The 22,605-nt window shown below is 47.0% G+C and overlaps 1 long non-coding RNA gene across 10 annotated transcripts in view; it reads left to right on the forward strand.

The window, feature by feature from the left end:
• Positions 1–17,970, forward strand: part of LOC139041713 (uncharacterized) — a 50,093-nt gene extending 32,123 nt beyond the window's left edge. For 6 of the 10 annotated variants that reach the window (XR_011497439.1, XR_011497435.1, XR_011497436.1 and 3 more), the window contains one exon: positions 17,126–17,969. This is a non-coding gene — a long non-coding RNA (uncharacterized lncRNA). Of the gene's footprint in view, positions 1–2,968; positions 4,189–17,125 lie in introns of those variants that run through there. The other 4 variants (XR_011497438.1, XR_011497443.1, XR_011497441.1 and 1 more) reach the window with 3 other exon arrangements.
• Positions 17,971–22,605: the final 4,635 nt, after the last annotated feature.

Below are 22,605 nucleotides of genomic sequence, written 5' to 3' on the forward strand. Positions count from 1 at the left end.
AGTTTCAGGTCTTATGTTCAGGTCTTTAATCCATTTAGACTTGATTTTGGGTAGTGTGGATATTTTAACAATATTAATTCTTCCAATCTATGAACACACAATAACTTTCCACTTATTTGTGTATTCTTCACTTTCTTTCATCAATGTTTTATAGTTTCCAGTGTACAGATTTTTCTCCTCCTTGTTAAATTTATTCCTGAGTACTTTATTCTTTTTGACACTATTGTAAATGAGATTGTTTTCTTAATTTCTCATTCAATAGTTTGTTGCTAGTGTATAAAAATGTAACTGATTTTTTCCTCCCCAAAGCCCCAGCACATAGTTGTCTATCCTAGTTGTAAGTCCTTCCAGTTCTTCTGTGTGGGATGCTGCCACAGCATGGCTCGATACGCGGTGTGTATTTTGGCGCCCAGGATTGGAACCAGTGATCCCCGAGCCGCTGAAGCGAAGTGTGCAAACTTAACCCCTCAGCCACGGGGCTGGCCTGCAACTGATTTTTGTATATTGATTTTGTATACTGCAACTTTACTGAATTTGTTTATTAGTTCTGACAGTCTTTTGATGGAATCTTTAGGGTTTTCTATTGATAAAATCATGTCATCTGCAAACAGACAATTTTACTTCTTCCCTTCAGATTTGAAAGTCTTTTATTTCGTTTTCTTGTCTAACTGCTCTGGCTAGAATTTCTAGTACTATATTGAATAGAAGTGGCAAGAGTAGACATTCTTGTCATGTTTCTAGAGGAAAAGCTTTTAGCTTTTCACCATTGAGTATAACGTTAGCTGTGGGCTTATCATATATGGCCTTTATTATGCTGAGGTACATTCCACCTATACCTAATTTGTTGAGAGATTTTATCATTAAAGGATGTTGATTTTTGTCAAATGCTGCTTCTGCATCTATTGAGATTATCATATGATTTTTATCCTTTATTTTGTTAATATAGGGTATCATATTTATTGATCTGCATATGTTGAACCATCCTTGCATCCCAGGGTTAAATCCCACTTGATCGTGGTGTATGATCCTTTTAATGTGATGTTGGATTTGGTTTGCTAGTATGTCATTGAGAATTTTTGCATCTATGTTTATCAGAGATACTGGCCCATAATTTTCTTTCTTGTAGTGTTCTTGTCTGGCTTTGGGATCAGGGTAATGCTGACCTCATAAAATGAATTTGGAAGTGTTCCCTCTTCAATTTTTGGGAAGAGTTTGAGAAGGATTGCTGTTAATTTTTCTTTAAATTTTTGGTAGAATTCACGAGTGAAGCCATCTGGTCCTGGATTTTTCTTTGTTGGGAGGTTTTTGATTCAATGCAACCTCCTTACTTATCATTGGTCTGTTCAGATTTTCTATTTCTTCATGACTCAGTCTTTATAGACTGCATATTTCTAGGAATGTATCCATTTCTAGGTTAATCTTCTATGTTATCTAATTCATTGGTGTATAACTGTTCATAGTATTCTCTTACAGTCCTTTGTATTTCTGTGTTATCAGTTGTAATGTCTTCTCTCATTTCTGATTTTATTTATTTGAGTCTTGTCTCTTTTTTCTTAGTCTAGGTAAAGGTTTGTCAATTTTATTTATCTTTTAAAAAGACAGCTCTTAGGGGCTGGCCCCACAGCCTAGTGGTTAAGTTTGGCATGCTCTGCTTCGGCAGCCCATGTTTGGTTTCCAGGCATAGACCTACACCACTTGTTGGGGGCCATACTGTGGCAGCGACCCACATACAAAATAGGGGAAGACTGGCATGGATGTTAGCTCAAGGCGAATCTTCATCAAGCAAAAAGAGGAGGATTGGCAACAGCTGTTAACTCAGGCTGAATCTTCCTCAGCAAAAAAATAAAATAAAAAGACAGCTCTTTGTTCTATTCATCTTTTCTATTGTCTTTTTGTCTCTATTTCATTTATTTTTGCTCTGGTCTTTACTTCCTTCTTATTACTAACTTTGAGCTTATTTTGTTCTTTCTTTGAAGTGGAAAATTAGATTGTTTATTTGAGATCTTTCTTTTTTATCCAAATTAAGTCCACACAAACAGTTTTATATTGTAACGTAGTTAACTGTGCTGCTTTTGCCTCTCTTTGCTCCATTCATTCTCTGTTCTTCGCTGCCTAGCTCAGTGCATCAGGCTGACTCCTGAGGATGGCATCACATGGCTTTCCTGCTTTGTATGCTTCTGGTTGGGTTAGGTCAATGGGCGAAGGCCAGAGAGCAGAAGGAGAGAGATGCCAGGGTACTTAAACCTCCACTGCCTCCCTGCCTGGCCGGGCCTGAATCCCACTGAGATAATAGCTCCCTCCCCAGACAGCTCCCCCACTCCCTGATCAATAACACCGTTTCTGCCCTTGCCCTTTCAGGCCTAGTTTATTAACAGCTTCCCACTCTCGCTAGTCCCCGGATCCCTCAACATCCTTTATTGGTCCCCCTAGTCCTGCCCACACCTTAGTAAAGAAGCCCTGCATGAAATTCTCTTCTAAATCCCAGAAGAGTGTGCCCTCTGTTTTCTAAAGAATCCTGAGAAGTACAAAAATTATTTAATTACTAAATATAAATAAAATAGTAAAGAATATAAACAGAAATAATAAATGTTTATTTTGCATAAGACAAATCTAAGAATTTTAGTTTATGTTTTTTAAATGTCAGAAAAATTTTCCCAGAAAGATTGCTATCAACCAAATTGTATCAATCATAAGGGGAAAATAATCAGTTCCAATAGTTATCTTGATATTGTTCATATCTGCCTTTCAAAAATGTGTAATGATCAAATAACTGTGCTGAAATAAAACATTTCATAATGTGTTGGTTTTTGTATATTGTACTGAATATAATCATAGGATATTTTGCAAATTACATTGGAACATGTAGACAACTTTATTAATGAATACTACAATTATTACTTTTTCTAACCAAAAAATCAAAAGCAGACTGTATACAAAGACTCTTTGACCGAGTTCTTTCAAATTCCAGACAGAGTAAACATTTTCGTCTCCTCTTCCTCCTGAGACATCACTAAAATTAGAAGAACAGAGTAAAAACTATATTAAATCTACGACTATAAAGAAAATGGGAAGCATCGGCAGATCAGGGTTGTTTTGGAGGAGTGCACAGAGCAGAGGCACTGGCTCAGCGGAGTGGAGGAAGCTAAGGAGCTTGCTGCAGAGCAGCCGTCGGGGAGACAGCTGCGGCCTCGCAGAGCTGCGTGCTCACAGGACCGAGGCCCCAAACGCTGCAGACAGAGCACCGGGGCTGAAACCCGGCGCCGGCTGAGAGTCCCAAGCAGGGGCTGGTGCCCTGACCCCTCCCCCGACACAGGCCATCAGAGATCACTTCTTCCCTTGCCCGAAGCGAGAGACTGTAGATTTATTTTCTGTAGACATTGAAAAGTAGCGGCTCCAGACACAGGGCCACCGGACACAGCTGAGAGGTGAGGCTCTGAGCTTAAAAGAGAAAAAAAAGAAAGAAATTATTAACATTAAATCTGCATACTGAAAATGAAAGTCTTAGTGCTCTTCCTTCGGCTGTGCCTGGTTCCTTCTGGTCTTCAGGCTTATGTCCTGAAGGGGACACAGGAGGGGTCAAAGTGCCTACCACACAGAGCTGATGCGGGCCCACCCGGAATGGGCACTCAGTGGATGACAGTGATGGCCTTGGGTGTGAACGAAAGGTGAGGCAGCTTCCCCCAAGTCCATCTCGGCAGAGTTTTAATGTGGCAGCTAGATGCTGGTCAGTTAATCATCTAGATCAGTCACTGAAAACCGTGGTACATGCACACCCGTGCACACGCGAGCACGTGCTATGTGCACTGTTTTATAAGATGATTTTTTCAACATAATAAAATTTTGGAAAAAAACTCCATGTCAAAATTATACATCTAGATCATAATTTTTAAGCAGCTACATTGTATGGTGATATACGAAGCAGTATTTAATGTACCTCTGAATATGGGACATGTAAGTGGTTGTTTTCCATTTTTTATTATAAAATATTTAGTGGTAAATATGTGTATATTTATAATATTATTCCCTGGTCTGATTTTTTAGAACACAATTCTAGAAATGGAATTCCTGGGTCAAAGGAAATGCATTTTTTCTAAGGTTTGCATTCCTGTTAATGTTGGAACTTTTGTAAAGAAATTCTACTAAGAAATGAATATAGTAGATTTCTGAATGTGTTCTTTCTCTCTTTTTTTTCCCTAAGATTGGCACCTGAGCTAACAACTGTTGCCAATCTTCTCTTTTTTTCTTCTTTTTCTCCCCAAATCCCCCGAGTACGTAGTTGTATATTTTCAGTTGTAGGTCCTTCTAGTTGTGGCATATGGGATGACACCTCAGCATGGCCTGATGAGTGGTGCCATGTCCACGCCCAGGATCCGAACCGGCGAAACCCTGAGCCACCACAGCGGAGTGCACGAACCTAACCACTCGGCCATGGGGCCGGCCCCTGATGTCAGGCTTTTTGAGGATTTTTTTAGTGGTTTTTTTTTTATTGAGTTCATAATAGTTTACATCAATGTGAGATTTCAGTTGTACATTATTTCTTGACTGTCACCACATAGGTGCTCCCCTTCACCCCCTGTGCCCACCCCCACCCCCCTTCATCTGCTAACCACTGAACTGCTCTCTTTGTCTGTGGGTTTGTTCATAGTCCACATATGAGTGAAATCTGGTGTTTGTCTTTCTTAGTCTGGCTTACTTTGCTTAGCGTAATTCCCTTCAGGTCCTTCCATGTTGTTGCAAATGGGGTAATTTTGTCCTTTTCTCTGGCTGAGTAGTATTCCGTTATATATATACCACATCTTCTTTATGCAATCATCAGTCGATGGGCACTTGGATTGTTTCCATGTCTTGGCTATTGTGAATAGTGCTGTTTTCAGCACACGAACTTAACCACTACACCAGCAGCCGGCCCCAAGAGGATTCCTTTTGGTGGGAGGCAGTGTTCTCTCTGACCCTCTCCCAGTCTCCAGCCGTCTTCTTGGAGATGGTGCAGGTCTGATGCGTGGACCTCAGGCTCCTGCTCGCTTCGGGATGTTTCTTCTCGATTTCTAAGCAGTGTTTCCTCCTCAGGGGATTTTTTTCTCAAGTTGCAGGACACATTCTTCACATAATTCAGGTGTATTTGAAGCTTCCTTTGGAGCTTCTGAGTCTCACTTTCAAGCTGGGAATTTTCAAACCGAAAAGATGCTTCCTCGGTTGGGAGACTCGTTATTGGTCTCGTAAGCTCATCGGTCTTCTGATTTCCTCCAACAGTCGTCTGGATAGTTATTCTCTGTCCCCAGCAGGACTGCTGCAGGGCCCATGAAAGTTACCACCATCAGTGACACCCTCTGATCGACTTCTGACGCGGATGGTGGTCACTGCTTTCTACTTGCCTCCCTCTCTCCTCCGAGTCCCCCTCAGCCCTGTCGCCCCTGACGAGCTCAGGTGCGTGGATCACCTTCAGCCTGGTTGGGCCCAGGGCCATCCATCGGCTTCCTGGCTCTCTCAGGCCTGTTGCATTTGCCATTCGGAGTTCCACCCTTTCTCTCCCCTCCGTATTTTCCTGTGCTCTCTGCTTCCATCTCGCAGTTTCTTGGGCGAGCAGAGTAGTTCTGGACTTTCCTGAAGGTCAGTGCTATCGTTCGAACCGTCTGTTATTTCCTTCCCAGGTCGTTCTCCATCATCCCGTCATGCTTCTAAGCTGCAGAGTTTAGGAGGCTGGCTTTTCCATGTTTCTTTTAGAAATTCTACAGTATGCTCAAGTGAAGACCAGCTCAGACTTCCATTCAGCATAGCCAGAGAGAAGGTTTGTAATGTGGAGGGCTGGCCTCCCCGACAGGCGACATGAGGCTTCGCTGGTTGTGTCACTGGTCCAGTCTCCTCTACGCCTTTCCCATAGGCTCCTCCAGGCAGAACACCTTCTGGGCAGCTCTTTTCCTCGTCTTAAACTATGTCGACTCCTCACTATCCACACCACCACAGAAGTACATACCAGGATCTCCCAGGGAAGCCCAGAGACTCCTGGCACGTGTCTCAAGCTTTCATTCATCACAGGCAGGTTAGCTCCCAGCTGCTCCAGGACCAGCTAGGGAGCCATTTCAGTGGCCACCAGCCAGCCCTCCATGTCTGCAAAGGGCCTCACAGCTCTGCCTCCAATTGCCAGTGTCCTGTGGGCCCCAACTGACCACATGAAACTCCATGGAGGGATCTGTCTCCAATGCAAACAAGTGCCTGGCAACCAGGGCTGACCAAGATGGCTGGGGGACAGAATGCCAGCTGGGTTCTAGAAACCAGTGTGACCTACCTTTACTCTGCTTTTGCACAGATAGAAATGATATTATTACAGAGTGCCCTGGGGAAGTGAGATGGGCTGACAGCAGACTGGAGCTCGAACCACTCTGCCCACCTGACCCTACAGCACACCTAGAGGGTCATCTAGAGCTCCGACATTTCCCTTCTCCCCTGAGTGTGTCAGGCATGAGGGGGGCCCTGTCTCTGAGTGAGGCTCATTCTCCTGAGTCACGGAAGCCTGGTCCTACTACAAAGGTCCCAGGAATCTCCCTGCTCTGAGGCTCCCTCTGTCCCTGTGTCGGGTCAATGCCAGGGGGCAGGGGCACTGGACTGAGGAGTCTCCCCAAAAGCAACAACTGAGAGACTAGAGTCCAGTCATAACAACTCAGGAGAAATCAGTGGAACTGGAAGGCCTCAAGTTTCATGATTTCGGTGGACTCAGTTTTTCCCTGTTCAATCCAGGTTTCCTGGAAGGGGGTGGCTCTTCTTCGGGGTGACATGTATCACTTTCCTTCAGTTTGACAAAATTCCTTTTGCTGTACTTGCAAGGCTGGTGTGCCAGCAACGAATCTCTTCAACATTTGTTTTTCTGTGAAAGTCCTTATTTCTCCTTTACTTTTGAAGGATAATTTCACAGGATACAGAATTCTGGTTTCGACTCATTAACATTCCGTCCACTCCTTGGTTGCGTGGTTTCTGAAGAGAGGTCTGTTGTACTCACATCCTTGTCCCTCTGTAGCTAAGGTGCTTTCCCCTCTGAATTCTTTCCTGATTTCTCTGTTTCTTTGATTTCTGATAGTTTGAATGTGATGCCTATGTGCAGGGTTTTTGCTATTTATCCTGCTTGGTGTTTTCTGAGTCTCCTGGATCTGCAGGTTGTTGTCATTTATTTTTGAAAATTCACAGCCACTATTTCTTCTAATATTTCGCATGTTCCTTTTTCTCTCTCTTCTACTGATGCTCCCTTTACACACATCAGGCCTTTTATAAAGGTCCCACATTTCTTAGATATTCCGTTCCTTTTTTTCCTGATTTTTCTCTTTCCTTTTCAGTTTGAGAAATTTCTATTGATATCCTCCCCTCAGTAATCCTTTCCTTGGCAGTGTCCAGTCTACTAAGGAGCCTGTCAAAGGCATCCTTCGTATCTGTGTGTTTTCTTTATTTCTGGCATTTCTTTTTGATTCTTTCGTAGCGTTTCCATCTCACTGCTTGCATTGCCTGTCTGCTCTTGCCTGCTGTCTGCTTTCTCCATTAGAGCCCTTAGTGTTGGAATCATAGTTGTTTTAAGTTCCTGGTCTGACGATTCCAGCCTCTCTGCCATATCTGAGCCTGGATCTGGTGCTGTCTTCCTCTTCAAACTGTTTTTCCCTTTAGCATGCCTTCTTGTTTTTTACTGCAAGCCAGACACAACGTACCAGGTAAAGGGACAGCTGTAATTAGGGCTTTAGTGATGTGGTGGTGAGGTGTGGGGCTGGGAAGTGCTCAAGAGTCCTAATTAGACCTGGGTCTCTAGTGCGCCTGTGCACCGGGGCTGTGGCCTCATAAGTGCCTCTAGGAATTTCTCTCTCGTGGGTGGGACAGGAGGGCTGGAGGGAGCTGGAGTTGGTATTTCCCTTCTCCCAGGTTGGTTAGGTTCTGATAAAACTCCTGTAGGTAAGGCTCTGGTTAACTAGTTTCCCCTGAGGGATGGTCTTGTTAAGAAAAACAGAATGCTCTGGAAGTTTTCACAATTGTTCCTTTTCCTCTCCCTCTGCTGGCAGCACGAGGGGTTTTTCTCAAACCTTCACCATGAGAACCCGGTAGGGCTCCTGAAGGTAAAACTCGCAAACATGTGTCACCCCTGCGTCCTGATGACTGGGTCCCTCACAGTTTTTAACTCTCAGACTTGTCTGAGGGTTACTGAGCCTCCATCAATTTGCCAATTAGAGTTTAGGTTTTCCCGCCCAGCACTGGTTCCCACAATGCTGTCACTCTGGTAAGTTGTGCTTCTCTTTATCTGCCTGTCTCTCTCTTCAGTTTTGGGGGCAGTGGTTTGCCCTGCAACCTCTCTTCCTTGAGAGACCGAAGAAGAGTTGTTAATTTGCAATTTTTTCAGCTTTTTACTTGTTGTTAGGATGGAGTGACAACTTCCAAGCTCCTTGCATGGCAGACTGGAAACCAGAAGTCTCGACTCTGGTTTTGAAAGCTATTGTCCTTGGCATACGGGTCTGGACCTACGCTGTTCTCTCCCTGCTTTAAGCCGTGGCTCCGTCTGCTCTTCACCTGCGTGGCCTCCCGCGGGGGATCTGCTGTCTCCCCACGTGGCCTCCCGCGGGGGATATGCTGTCACCCGTCGTGGCCTCCTGTGGGGAATCTGCTGTCACCCATCATGGCCTCCCGCGGGAATCTGCTGTCACCCATCATGGCCTCCTGCGGGAATCTGCTGTCACCCATCATGGCCTCCCACGGGGGATCTGCTGTCACCCATCGTGGCCTCCCACGGGGGATCTACTGTCACCCATCATGGCCTCCCGCAGGGGATCTGCTATCACCCGTCGTGGCCTCCCGCAGGGAATCTGCTGTCACCCTGTGTTGCTCCTACGTGCATCAGCTGCCTTCTTCTCTCTGGCTTTGTTTAGTGTTTTCTTTTTATCGCTGGTTTTGAGAAATTGGATTAAGATGTGCATTGATGCAGTTTTCTTTGTGTTTCTTGTGCTCAAGTCTCATCGAACTTCCTGGATTTGTGAATTTTTATACGTATTAACAAAATTGGAAATTTTTCAGGCATTATTTATTCACATGATTTCTGTCCTTCTCAGTGCCTTGGGGATACCCACTTCCATATAAATTAAACTTCTTGAAGTTTCTCAACAGCTTATTGATGCTCTATTCTTTCAAAACCTTTTGTATCTGAGTTTCATTTTGGATAGTTTTTGTTGCTCTGTCTTCATGTTCACTAATCTTTTCTTCTTCAATTTCTAATCTGATGTTAATCTATTCCAAGGTACTTCTTCATCTCACAATTGCAGTTTTCATCCCTAATAATTCACCTGGGTGTTTTTAACATCTTCACGTGTCTCTACCTACCTTTTTAAATGTATAGAATACAGTTAGAATTACTGTTTTACTATCTTTGTCTACTAATTTCAACACGTGTGACAGTTATGGGTCATTTTTGATTGAGTGATTGATCTTCTCCTGTAAGATCTTGTTTCCTTGCATCTTTGTATGCCAGATAGTTTTGATTCAATGTCAGAGATTGTGAATTTTACCTCACTGGGTGCTGTATGTATTTTCCTATATATATTCCTGACCGTCTTCTGGACGCAGAGACTTATCGAAGTTCAGTCCTTTCAGGTCTTGCTTTCATGATTTGTCAGGTGGGTCCAGAGCCACCGTCAGTCGAGGGCTCATTGTTCCCCACTACGGAGTCACCACCTCCCTGAGCATTCTGCCCAGTGCCCCGTGAGTTATGAGCGTTCTTGTGTCAGGCGAGTAGGAACAGGCATTATTCTTGGCCTTGTGTGAGGGCTGGCGCTGTTCTCTAATTCTTTTGAGCTGTCTTTTCCAGTCCCAGGAAGCTTTTTCCCACACTGACTCCACTAAGTTGTGTGCTCAATGCTCAGGGTCCCCTCTGACTGGGTGGTTCTCTCTCTGTGCTTTCTCTCTCTCAGAACCCTGTGCTGTTGCACCCTGGCTGCCTTTTGCTCTCTGGGCTCACAGCTCCATCTCCTCCATCGGGAGACTGCCGCACCCCGCCTGGGGTCCCCCCACTTGCTGCATGGAAACTCTCTTGAGGCAGTGAGCCGGGGCAATGGTGGGGCTCACCCTTTTGGTTTTCTGCTTGTCAGGAACCGTGTTCCTTCATTGCTGAGGTCCATTGTCTTGAAACTATTGTTTCTTATATGTGTCTGCTGGAAGTAGACTTGATCAGTGCTCCTGCAAGGCCTGAAGTGGGGACCAAAAGAACTTATCCCCAAGAGTGGCCGTGTCGGGGGTCAGAGTACACAGTAGGGCTGAGTAATGGGGACCGTGGTTGACCAGCACTGCTGTGGCACCAATCGGCTAAGCACTGGTCATGATGGTCCTCTCTCATGTGGGGGAAAATCCAGACCCACCCTCCTCTGGTTGTGAGTCCCAGGGTTCCTGGTTAGTCGGAGGGGAGGAAGCTTCAGGGCTTTCCTGCCAGCGGGCAGGGAGAGCTGCCTGGAACCACGATGTGTAGCCACGTGTGCCCTGCTGGCTGTGCGCCCTTTGCACAGAACAGGCAGCAGTGGGCCCGCTCCCCACTAACAGGAGCTTGCTCTCCAGAGGCCAAGTGGCCTTCTTTTCCTGAGAGCCACAATCCGGTCCAGAGACATCAAGCCCCAGTGTCTAACTGGAGGGTCGGAGAATGGAATCCAGCTCCACTGCAGAAATGGCATTTGCGGGGCAGCACACACCGGAAAAAGGGCTCCTCAGCTCCGAAAAAGAAGCACAGAAAGCAAAATGCCGCCCTGGACGAGGGGGACTGTGCATCTCTGCTAAGTGCACATCCCTAATGGCCCGGGCCGCAGCACGCCTCAGCAAACAGGACGGGTGAGTCGAGAGACGCAGTTCCACAGAAAGATACACATAAGACATGCCGGTTTCTGAACTGCATGCTGTTAATTCTCTCTGGGCGTGAGGGAGGGGCACTAGCTGCACAGCTGCAAGTAGCTAAATGCAGCGTTCCTGACGCCAGGCTGTCTCCCTGTGCACGAGGGCCCTGATCCCACCGTGGGCTGCCTTCCTCGTGTCTCCTGACGCCAGGCTGTCTCCCTGTGCACGAGGGCCCTGATCCCACCGTGGGCTGCCTTCCTCGTGTCTCCTGACGCCAGGCTGTCTCCCTGTGCACGAGGGCCCTGATCCCACCGTGGGCTGCCTTCCTTGTGTCTTCCGACTGCTGCACTCATTCTGAGTCCAGGTCTGCTCTCTGCACCCTGGGGACCCGCTCGGCTCCTGGGAATGTGTCCAGCTTATCCATTAGTGATGCTGGCACGTGGCACCCCAGTGAACAGCAGCTCTGAGCCTGTCACCTTCCAGTTCAGGCCGTCAGCCAGGTGCGGGCCTGGGGCTGGCCCTGGACCCTCCAGTTCTTGTCAGTCGCGCACGGTTTGCAGCTTGCATCCCTCACAGCCACGATCGGCAGCAGCTCGGCTTGTTTTTACAAGTGCCCCCAAGTGTAAAATCTCGCGTCAGTCACACAGCCTGCATCTGAGACAGCAAATGGAGGGTGAAGACTGGCGGGTGCAGGTGCCAAGGTTACCCCATGGGGACTGCGAGCGGCTCCCCACAACCACCTGCCGTGTTCGAGGCCCTGGTGTCAACCAGAGAAGGCCCAAACAGACCCCACAACACGTCTGAAAAACTGCAGGGCGTCATTAGCTAAAGACAGTAAAGGAAATAAAGGAAGCAAAAATAAATCATACTGTCTCGTTGTATAAGTAAAAATGGATGAACATTTAGTCCAACTCAACAAACCCACCCTTAAAAACTTTTAAGCACAGATTTTTTTTCTTACCCCACCAAAACAATTTTCATTCATGCTATTCTATGGATCTGAAAATTTATTTTCCATAAATAAGATTGCATGTTTAAAAAAGATAATAAATTAGTCACATAACTTGTGCACTATGAAAAGTTGGAGAATACAGATAAGTAGAAAAGAGTAAACTAACCACTACCCATAATCCTAACAGTCGGAGAGCATCACCATTAACATTTCAGCACCGTTCTCTGCGGTTTTCTTTCTGCACACACACAAGCAAAGAGAAGTTTTGAACGAAAACAGGATCATTCCACACAGATGGTTTGGTAGCTTGATTTTTCATCTTTGGTTTTGTGACCGTCTCTCTATACCAACATCCTTCCATGTTCTCATCCCAAGGACTGCGTCATATTTGATGTAAGACGTGTCATTATTTAGACAGGTGGCTTTCTCAAAATATCTTTTGATTTTTAAACAGCCACAAACTTACAGACAAGTTAGAACAGAATACAAATGTTCTCCCTGAACCACCTGAAGATAAGCTGCCAAGCCAACACCTCAGCAGCCTGAGCATTTTAGCGTCTCTTTCCTACAAACAGGGAAGTTTTCTGACATTATGCAGAACGACGTATGAATCGGAATTCACACTGATGCATCGCTGCCCTCTGATCATCAGACTCCGTTCAAGTCCTGTCTCAATAACGCCGTTTGCAGCAAAGGATCAGGGTCAGACTCACGTTTGTGCCGGTTGCTGTTCTCATTGGTGTTCCATTGGGAACACGCACGGTCCCCGTCCTTCGGGCCCTCTGACACTTGTGAGGAGCTCAGGTCAGTTACGTGCTAGCTGTTTTTCGATTTGGGTGCGTCCACTGCTTCTCCAGGATTCGATTCGGGCTGTGCGTCTGGTCCACAGGAGTGACGCACGTTTAGGCGCGTGCATTCTTCTCACTGCACCCTCTCGGGCAGCGCACTGTTTCCATTTGTCCCGTTACTGAAGATGACCACTTGATTAAGGGGGTGTGTGCCAGGCCTGTCCTTTTCCCCTTTGTAACTAACAAGTATTTTCTTGGGGAGGTGTCTTGAAACTGTGTAAATATCTAAGTTCTCATCCCTCTTTATTCGTCTCAGTCAAATTTGTTTAGCTATCGTAGGGCCTTTTCATATCAGTTTTAGAATAAGCTTATCTACGCTTCCTAATATTTGTGGAGAATTTGATAGGAAATTGCATTACACCTATAGGTCAGTTTGGGGAAAACTGACATCCATGTTCAGTCTCCCAATCCGTAAACACAGTATGTGTCTGCCTTACTTCATAAACATTCTGTAATTTTCAGCATACAAACTCTGTGTTTGTTTTCTTAAGCTTACACCTAAGTGCTTAATTTTCTTTGGAGCGACTGTAAAGGGTATTCTGCTGATTACTTCAGTTTCCACATGTTCATTAGTATATAGAAATACGATTACTTTCGTGTATTGATCTTGTGTCTGTCACTTTGCCGAACTCAACGATTAGTTCCAGAAGCCTTCTTTTTGTAGATTCTTTGGGATTTTCTACATAGATAATCACACTGTCTGCAAACAGGGAGAGTTTTATTTCTTCCTTTCCAACCCATAAGCCTTCTTTTTATTTTTCTTGCCTTATTGCAATGGGTAGAACTCCAGAACTATGTTGAATAAGAGTGGTGATAGTGGACAGCCTTGCCCTGTTCCCGTCTTTAGGGAAAGCCTCTAGTCTTTCCCTTGAGTGTGCTGTTAGCTGTAGGTCTTTCATAGATATGCTTTATCAGATTTATCACATTGAGAGAGTTCCCCTCTACTCCCAGCCAGCTGAGGGCTTTTATCGTGAATGGGTAATAGATTTAGCCAAATGCTTTTTCTGCGTCTGTTGAGATGGTCATATAAATTTTCTTCTTTAGCCTCTTGATGTGTTGGATTACAATGACTGATTTTCAGATGCTGAACTAGCCCTTCATAATCATTATAATCACTGTGAATCCCACTTTGTCATGGTGTATAATTCTTTCTTTACGTTGTCGGATTTGGTTTGCTAATATTTTGTTGAGGATTTATATCTAAGTTTATGAGTGATATTGGTCTGTAGTTTTTTGCACTGTCTTTGGTTTCATTATTAAGATAATACTGGCCTCATAAAATGAGTTGAACAGTGTTCCCTCCTCTGCTATTTTCTAGAAGTATGTAATATTTGTGTTAATTCTTCTTTAAATGTTTGCTAAAATTCTCCAGTGAAGCCATCTGAGCCTGTGGGTTTCTTTGTGGGGAACTTCAATTTCTTTAATGGTTATTGGATTATTCTGGTTATCTTTTTCAACTTGTGTGAGTTTTGGTAGTTTGTGGGTTTTGAGGAATTGGTCCATTTTTTAAAAGTTGTCCAATTCGTTAGCGTAAAGTTGTTTGCAGTATTCCCTTGTTAACCTTTCACAGTGCAGGGTCTGTGCTGACGTTCCTCATCTCACTTCTGGTCTTGGGCATTAGTGCCTTCTCCCTTTTATCTTGTCAGGCTGGCTAGAAGTTTACTTATTTTATTTATTTATTTATTTTTTTGCTGAGGAAGGTTGATCCTGAGCTAACATCTGTTGCCAATCTTCCTCAATTTTGTATGTGAGCTGCCATCACAGCACGGCCACTGATAGACGAGTGATGTAGGTCCATTCAGGAACTGAACCCCAGGCCGCTGAAGTGGAGCATGCCAAACTCGACCACTGGGCCATGGGGGCTGGCCCTAGAAGTTTACCAATTTTAATGATGTTTTTTAAAGAATCAGCTTTTAAACCAAAGCTGAATTTCTCTATTGTTTTCCTATTTTTAATTTCATTGATTTCTGCTCTTATTTTTATTATTTCCTTCCTTTTGCTTGCCTTGGGTCTATTTTGTTCTTCTTTTTTCAGTTTTTAGTTTTCTAGATTAATAATTTGAGACCTTTCCTCCTTTCTAATATAAGCTTTAGTGCTATATTTTTTCCTCTCTGTACTGCTCTCACTGTGTCCCACATATGTTGATACACTTTATTTTCACTTTAATTCAGTTTTATATATTTTTTTTTTACTGATTTTAAGAATCCCTCTTTAATGCATGGATTATTTAGGACCATGCTTTTCTAAATTTCCAAGTGTCAGAGATATTTCTATTTTTTTTTTCTTATTTTTTTTCTCATTGGTTTCTAGTTTATTCCATTATGGTCTCAAGCGTACTCTGAGTGAGGTATTTTTAATAGCCTTGGGTGTGGTCTGTCTTGGTTTCCCCAGGCTCTGAACAGAACGTGCATTCTACTATTGTTGGGTGGAACGCCCTGTGGGGCCAGGCTTTGTGGGTCGTGTTGTCTGGTCTCCTGCGTCTTTGCTACTTTTCTCTCTAAGACTCTGTTAGGGGTCTGCTGACGTCCCTAATGACTTCCATGGATTTGTTTGTTCCTTCTTTTGATTCGACCAGTTTTCACATTGTGTATTTTGAAGCTCTGTTGTTTGGTTCATACACGTTTAGAGTTTCTATATGTTCTTGGTGTTTTATCCTTTTATTGTTATGTAATATCCCTCTGACCCTAGAAATGTTCTTTCTTCTCAAGTCTACTTTATCTGATCTTTTTTTTTTTTTTTGAGGAAGATTAGCCCTGAGCTAACATCGGCTGCCAATCCTCCTCTTTTTGCTGTGGAAGACTGGCCCTGAGCTCACATCCATGCCCATCTTCCTCTACTTTATATGTGGGACACCTGCCACAGCATGGCTTGCCAAGTGGTGCCATGTCCGCACCCAGGATCTGAACCAGTGAACCCTGGGCTGCTGAAGCAGAACATGTACACTTAACTGCTGCGCCACTGGGCCGGCCCCACCTTTATCTGATCTTAATATTAATATAACCACTCCTGCTTTTTGAAAATTAATGTTAGCATGATATGTCTTTTTCCATCTATTTTCAACCTATCCAATGCATTGTGTTTGAAATGAGTTTTTTGTAGACAGCATATAGCTGGGTCAAGTTTTCAAATTCCCTCTGCCGGTCTCTGTCTTTCAATCGATTTATTTAGACAATTTACACTTAAGGTAATTATTGATGTGGTAGGACTTTAGTCTAAGCCTCTAGTATTTGTGTTCTGTTTGTTTCCTCTTTTTCTCAGTCCTCTGTCTATCTTTTCTTGGCTTCCTGTGGGATTCCTAGACATATGGTTAGGATTTCATCTTGTTTATTTATGCCATTCTTAGCAAAGAGCTTTGTAAAGTTTTCTGGATAATATAGTATCGTGAACAACTTATAGCCTGCGGACATCAGACCTTCACCTCTTCAGGTAAAGTTCTGAAATCTTACTTCCACCTTGGGCCTTTTCCTTCCCTACTTTTTAAATATAATTGTCTCCAGCCCCACAGCTGATGTTGTTGTAGTCTTGCTCCAACCATCAGATATGATTTAAGAATTTATGGGGACAAAGACATTTATTACATTTACCCCTGTTTTTACCCATCCCTTGTTCTGTCCTTTATAAGTTCCAGTCCTTCATCTGTTATCATGTCGTCTGTTTGGAAGGCTTCCTTGTCATTCTTCTAGGGTGGGTCTGCAGGCAACAAATTATCTTGATTTTTCTTCATCTGAGAGGGTCTTTATTTCCCCTTCATTCCAGAAAGATATGAAAACAGCTTCACCAAGTGCAGGGCTCCTGAGCTGCATGTATCTGAGATTTTTAAAAAAAGACCCGGGGAGTGCATCGTATGGTTCTCTTCACGTGCTAAGCCCCCGAGTCAGTCCACCCTCCTCCTTCCGCCTTTCTCAGTCTTTTAAAGGTTGTCTGTTGGACTATTTCCGGGTTATTTAGCTGCAGGGCGAGGGGAGGGGCTGGGTCTGGAGTGCTGTCTAGACGAGCTTCGTCACAAGCACAACAGCAGTCTCGTCTACACTCAGCTGTTTAATTTTCTGCCTCCTCCGATGCTTGGCAGCTCCCCATGCCACTACCACTTTTACTTTCCACTTCAGGGCACTGTAGACTCCCCGATTCCTCCGTTCATGCCCAACCAAGAAATACAGCAAAATACTAGTGGCACAAAATTTGGAACTCCTGGGTTCCAACCTAGCCACTTGCTGAGTGAACTTGGTTAAGTCAGACACTTAATGCCTCTGGGCCTGTTTTCTTGTCTGTGGAATGAAAGGTTTGGACTGGATCAGTACCTTCCAAATGCCTAAACGGGCCAGGCAGGTCTTGGAAATGAATGAAGCCCAACCAGGTCTAAGGCAATACAGAGTGGTGGGGTCTGTGGCAAAGTGCAGAGTCCTGCCCCGGGTAAAGACATTCAGTCCAAATCTTTAAAATGCTTGGTGGGGGCCAAGTAAGTACACAGCCCCTTCATCAAAGTTTCTTCTTTCAGAAGCTGGAGAGATGAGAGAAGTCCTAGTGCTGACCACAGGGTCACTCCACTCCCGCCATCTCTTGGGAAGCTCTTGATTTCCTTATTGTGGTGACACAGCAGAAGAGCGGGCTGATTCAGTCCCCAGAAGTGGTGTGTACCTTCCAGAAGGCTGTATGCATTTGGCCTCTGTTTCCACCCCTGAGCTCCACGCTGGTCTCCATTTCAGGGACTCAGTGACAACTCACTCAGTCCTGGCCCCCAAGTGGAACAGAGACAGCGTGTGCCACATTAATTGGTGCCACATCTCATGGGCAGGCTGGCGTGGACTGAGCCTGGGGAACACGTGGCTGCCACACTTCTTCCTGTCCCTGCACACAGCACCTGCTGGAGGAGGGCCTGCCTGATTGGGCCTGAGGGCTGGCTCATGAACTCCGGGCACTGCAGCTTCACTTGTAACAGCCAGCGTCTGGAACCAGCCAAATGTCCATCCACAGAAGAATGGATAAGCAGGTTGTGGTCTGCCCATATCATGGAATTCAACTCAACAATAAAAACAGATGAACTGTTTATTCACAAAACAGCATTGTTGACCCTCAAAAGAATTATGCTGAGTGAAAGAAGCCAGACGAAAAATAATTTTTACTGTATGATGGATTCCCTGTGTAGAAAACTCTGGAAAATGCAAATATAACTGATACTCGGTGACAAAAAGCAGATCGGGGGTTGCTTGGGAGGCGAGCAAAGGAGCACAGGAAACTTCTGGAGACGATTAATAAGTTCACCATCTTTATTGTGCTGACATTTTCACAGATGTCTATGTCGAACTCATTAAACCATACACTTTAAATATGTGTAGTTTATTGTGTGTCAATTATATGCCTATAAAGCTTAAATTTAAAAAAAAAAAAAAAGGAAAAAGAAGTAAGAAGGACGCTGCTCTTGTCAAAGTTTCTTCTTACATCATGAGACCAAGTGGCGTCCTTGCTCCCGTGGCACGTCCATCACCTCGGCCACACATGCTGTTTGTATCTTCCTCCCGACCGTGTGTCTGATTAGCTGGTCAGTCAGACATCTCCTTCGAGAGCAGTTGGGTTTGCAGGGAGCTCCCAGCACAATCTGAAAGTCTATTAAAAATCCTGGCGGGCTGGCCCAGTGGCTAGTGGTTAAGTTCGCGTGCTCCACTTTGGCAGCCCGGGGTTCGCAGGTTTGGATCCTGGGTGTGGACCTACACACCACTCATCAGGCCATGCTGTGGTGGCGTCCCACATACAAAATAGAGGGAGATGGCACAGGTGTTAGCTCAGGGCCAGTCTTCCTCACAAACAAAAACAAAAACAAAAACAAAAAACCTGGGAAGAAGACACACCCCTCGTCTTGGGATCCCTGGCTGCTTTCCTGAGGGGAGGCAGTTGCTGGTATGCCTGGGGCTCTGAGGGCCCCAGAGTTATGCTTGTCTACACTGAGGAGCCCAGAGGTGGACAGAGCCCAGACCACACAGTGGCCTGGCCCGTGTGCTGTGCAGAGCGCCTGGAGGCTGCGTCCTCCCTCCCCTCTGCTGTCTGTCTCAGGTCTCACGGAGGAATATGATAGTCACTTGGCCAGGCGAAGCAAGATGTGCCCCCCACCCTCAGGAGGACTGTCACCCCTCCTGGAGCTTGGAGCTCGGGCTAAACTCCAAGTTCCACTGTCTGGGTCTGGCACCCTGTGTGGCGTGTTCCTCCAGGTTACGGCAAGGTGCAGCTGGCTATGAGGGGCTGAACCTGCCCCTCCCTGTCCTGCCTCCACTGGGCCTGAGGGCGAGGCGTCCACATCAGCAGTCAGGACTAGACACCGCCTGGGACCCAAGAGAGCGTTTTATGGTTGGGAATCGGAAACCTGGAGAGGCAGAGTTTCGGGCCAGTCACCCAGCACATGCGGGAGGAATGGCCCAGAGCACAGCCCCCCGCCTTCCTGGTCATTCTCTCCCACTTGCCAGTGTCCCGAAGGCCAGTTTCCTGCTGGTCAGGGCTCTCTCACTGATCTCTCTCTCACTGCAGCCCTGCTTTCTTCATTTATCCCACAAGTGGTTGAGTGCCTACTATGTGCAGTGAGCTGGGATTTGATAGGGATACACTGGCTGCCCATGTGGGCTTCCCACGTGCCTGGTCACACGCTTGAACCCAGATAACAGGGTCCTTGCCCCCAGGAGGTCTAATGCCGAGAAGGTCCCTCCCCGAGCGAGGGTTTGCGGGAGGAGCTCCTTGAGCCGTCCGCTGTGATTGCGCCCAGGACTGATCCCGGACCTGCTTGCGTTTTCTCCATCCACTGACGACCACCCTTCTTCTCACAAACCCTCCAAAGTATCCAGGCTTATGTTCTCCTCTTCGAGTCTGACATTTTGAATGTGTGCGTGTGTGTGGGGAGCAGGATGGATGGAAAGGCAGGTCAGAAGTCAGCTTTGCACTGAAACAAAATAAATCCGACATTCATCTTCCCAAATGAAGTAAGAAGCTAAATCATTCTAAACGGAGCACAGGATTCATACGGAGGCAACTACGGACAAGCACGACGTCGCAGCCCAGCAGCATCAGCCCGCAACAGCCAGGCTGGAGTGGGCTGGACACTCAGAGAGGCGTGTCCACAGGCACGGGCCAGGGAGACCCAGGTCCACGCCACCTGCTCCTCCCCTCGGGCGGGCTCCTGACCCCCGAGCTCCTGTGTCCGCACACGGGAGTGAGAACCAGGCGTTCTGAGATCAGGAGAGGCTCTGCACACGGGAGTTTCGCGGCCTGGCCAGGAGCCCTCGCCCTCATGAGTGTCCTTCTAGAGCAGGAGCCACACATCCAGCCCCAGAGAGGCGTCCGGCTCAGACCACAGGCCGGCCGCCAAAAGTGACCCAAGAAGAGCAGACCTCTCATGTGGGTTTCTCTGCAACGTAAGCCAGGGCACGCCAGGTGTGTTACCCGGACCCCTGATGGTGCCAGTGTGTTCATAAAACCACGTTGCATTACCAGAAATTCATCTCATGAGACAAGATTTTACGTGGACACTTCTGTTTTAATAGTTATGGGTTTTTAAATACGAATTAGACAAAATATCATTGAACAAATAATTATGTTCTAAACCATATCCTACGGATACCATTTAGCACAAGGCTATTTTGAGTAAAATGAGCTGATTTAAACTGGATCTAAAGAAAATAGGAATTCAGATCACTCAGACATGAAAAGCATTGTGAGGGAAGTACTAGAAGACTAAAGTGTGGGAAATTAGACTTAATCCACCATTTGGAGCTTTTCCCTTTATTCTTCTAGGCCCTGTCCATCAGGGCCTTTGCCTTCAAGCCTGCCCCCGGCCCCCACGGGATGGCAAGAGCTGGAACTGCCCTCAGTTTGGGGGAGGGGCTGGGTAGACAAAGTCTGAACTCTGTTTGGGGGTGGGGGGAGAGGAAGGGAACACACTGAAGGGGATACCTGGTACATTCTGTTCTCAGATAAATAGCAATAATTTATTTTAAGACTCCTATAGACCAGCGCGTTCCAAAAGAATCTTCAGCAACAACGGAAACACCCTGGGCTGTCCAGGATGGTTGCCACCAGTCACATGCGGCTTTTGAGCACTTGAACTGTGGCTAGCATGATGAGGAACTGAATTTTTAATTTTACTGCATCTGAATTAATTTAAATGTGGATAGTCACGTGTGGTTCCTGGCTTCCACGGTGGACTGGCAGCTCTCAGTGGTGGCTCGAGGCTCTGGGGCGTTGAGAGAAGATCTCCTCCCAGGCGGGGACTGACAGCGGGTCAGGTCGACTGCGTGTGCATTTACAGCATTGAAACAACCATGCCTGATAGGGGACAACCGCACTGGAGTCAGCAGCCCTTGCCTTCCACTGTCTGCCTCATCCACGAACGTTACACTGTTCAAGCAGAAGCGCCGCTCCCTCCCTCCTTCTCCTTTTTCTCCCTGTCTCTCTCTGTTCCTCTCTCCCTGTCTCTCTCTGTCTCTGTCTCTGTCTCTCTCTGTGTGTCTCTGTCTCCATGCCCATGTGAAGGTAGCCTTCCCTGCATTGTTGCTTGGCCCTCAAGAAACGGGATATGGGAAGGGGCACCCCCCTGGGTCACTCCTGTGGTCCCTCTACCCCAGCTGAGCCCCGGGCGGCTGTGCCTCGAGCACAGGGCCCTTAGCAGTGACCCTGCTCCTGCAGCCTCCTCTGGGGCCTCGGGGTCTCCTCTCCACCTGGCGGGGGCTCCTCACAACCTGCCACCTCCATGCTTGTTTTGCTGTTGCATGTACCATGGTATTTAATTTTTGTACTTTGTACTTTGGCAAGGATTTGGGGGGAGGGGGTGGGGACTGCAGCATGCGCTCAGCCTGCTACGTTGAAGCAGTTTTGTGATGAACAAAGATGACCTATTGACAGAAGTTGAGCGAAGCTGTTCCCTTCGCTGGCTACTGAGGATGGAGGCCAGGCAAGTCAGACTCTTCAGGTGCTGGTGTTCAGCCCGAGGAGACTCCACAGAAGCCCTCAGTCACCACAAGCGGCCTGTACGGGACGCAGACGGACACCCCTCTGCCTGGCCATCCCTCCCGGTGCTGTCCCTGCTGGCCGGCCTGGACAACGTGGCCCGGGCCTGTGGGTGAGTGGCCACCCCTGTGCCCAACCCAGAATCTGCTCAGGCCTTGCCAGCCCCTCACCCGAGCGGGTTTCCGTGGGAACAACTTTCCCTTGGAAAATGGCCATCGAGAGGGGACTGTCCTGGGTCGGGGGCCACAGCGCTCGGGCTCAGGGTGTGGAGCAGGCTCTGTTCGTGCTGGTGGCTGCCGCACCACTGTCCCCGCTGTGCCCCTGTGAGGACGACAGAAGCAGGGCCCGTCGATGCTCCATGCGGCTGTCTAGGCCCTCTCTCTGGAAGTCTGAGGGCATCCCATCCTTCTGGGCCTCTGGGCATGGAAGCGGCGAAAGTACTGTCTATGGATGAAGGTGAAAATCTTCAAGGAAAGCTCTACAAGAGGAAACAGCATGCTCAGTTCAGCAGGATACCGCAGGCAGACGGAGAAAGCTTTATTTAAAGAAGGTGTACACTCCTGCCCCAGGGCTTGCAGAGGTCCAGCAAGGTCACGCGGAAACGCAGAGAATGGGACGCAGACCCAGTTACCCCAGCACAAAGGGGCCAAGCCAGGCCACGGAGAGGGAGCCCACCTGTCCCCCAGCCACGACCACGCCCGGCAAAGAGGGGTCTCTGTGTCCTGAGAGGAGGGAGGAGGGTCAGTGAGTCCTGAGAGGAGGGAGGAGGGTCTGTGTCCTGAGGGGAGGGAGGAGGGTCTGTGTCCTGAGGGGAGGGAGGAGGGTCAGTGAGTCCTGAGGGGAGGGAGGAGGGTCAGTGAGTCCTGAGGGGAGGGAGGAGGGTCTGTGTCCTGAGGGGAGGGAGGAGGGTCAGTGAGTCCTGAGGGGAGGGAGGAGGGTCAGTGAGTCCTGAGGGGAGGGAGGAGGGTCAGTGAGTCCTGAGGGGAGGGAGGA

Source organism: Equus asinus, chromosome 23 (genome assembly GCF_041296235.1).
Source record: "Equus asinus isolate D_3611 breed Donkey chromosome 23, EquAss-T2T_v2, whole genome shotgun sequence".
NCBI lineage: Eukaryota > Metazoa > Chordata > Mammalia > Perissodactyla > Equidae > Equus > Equus asinus.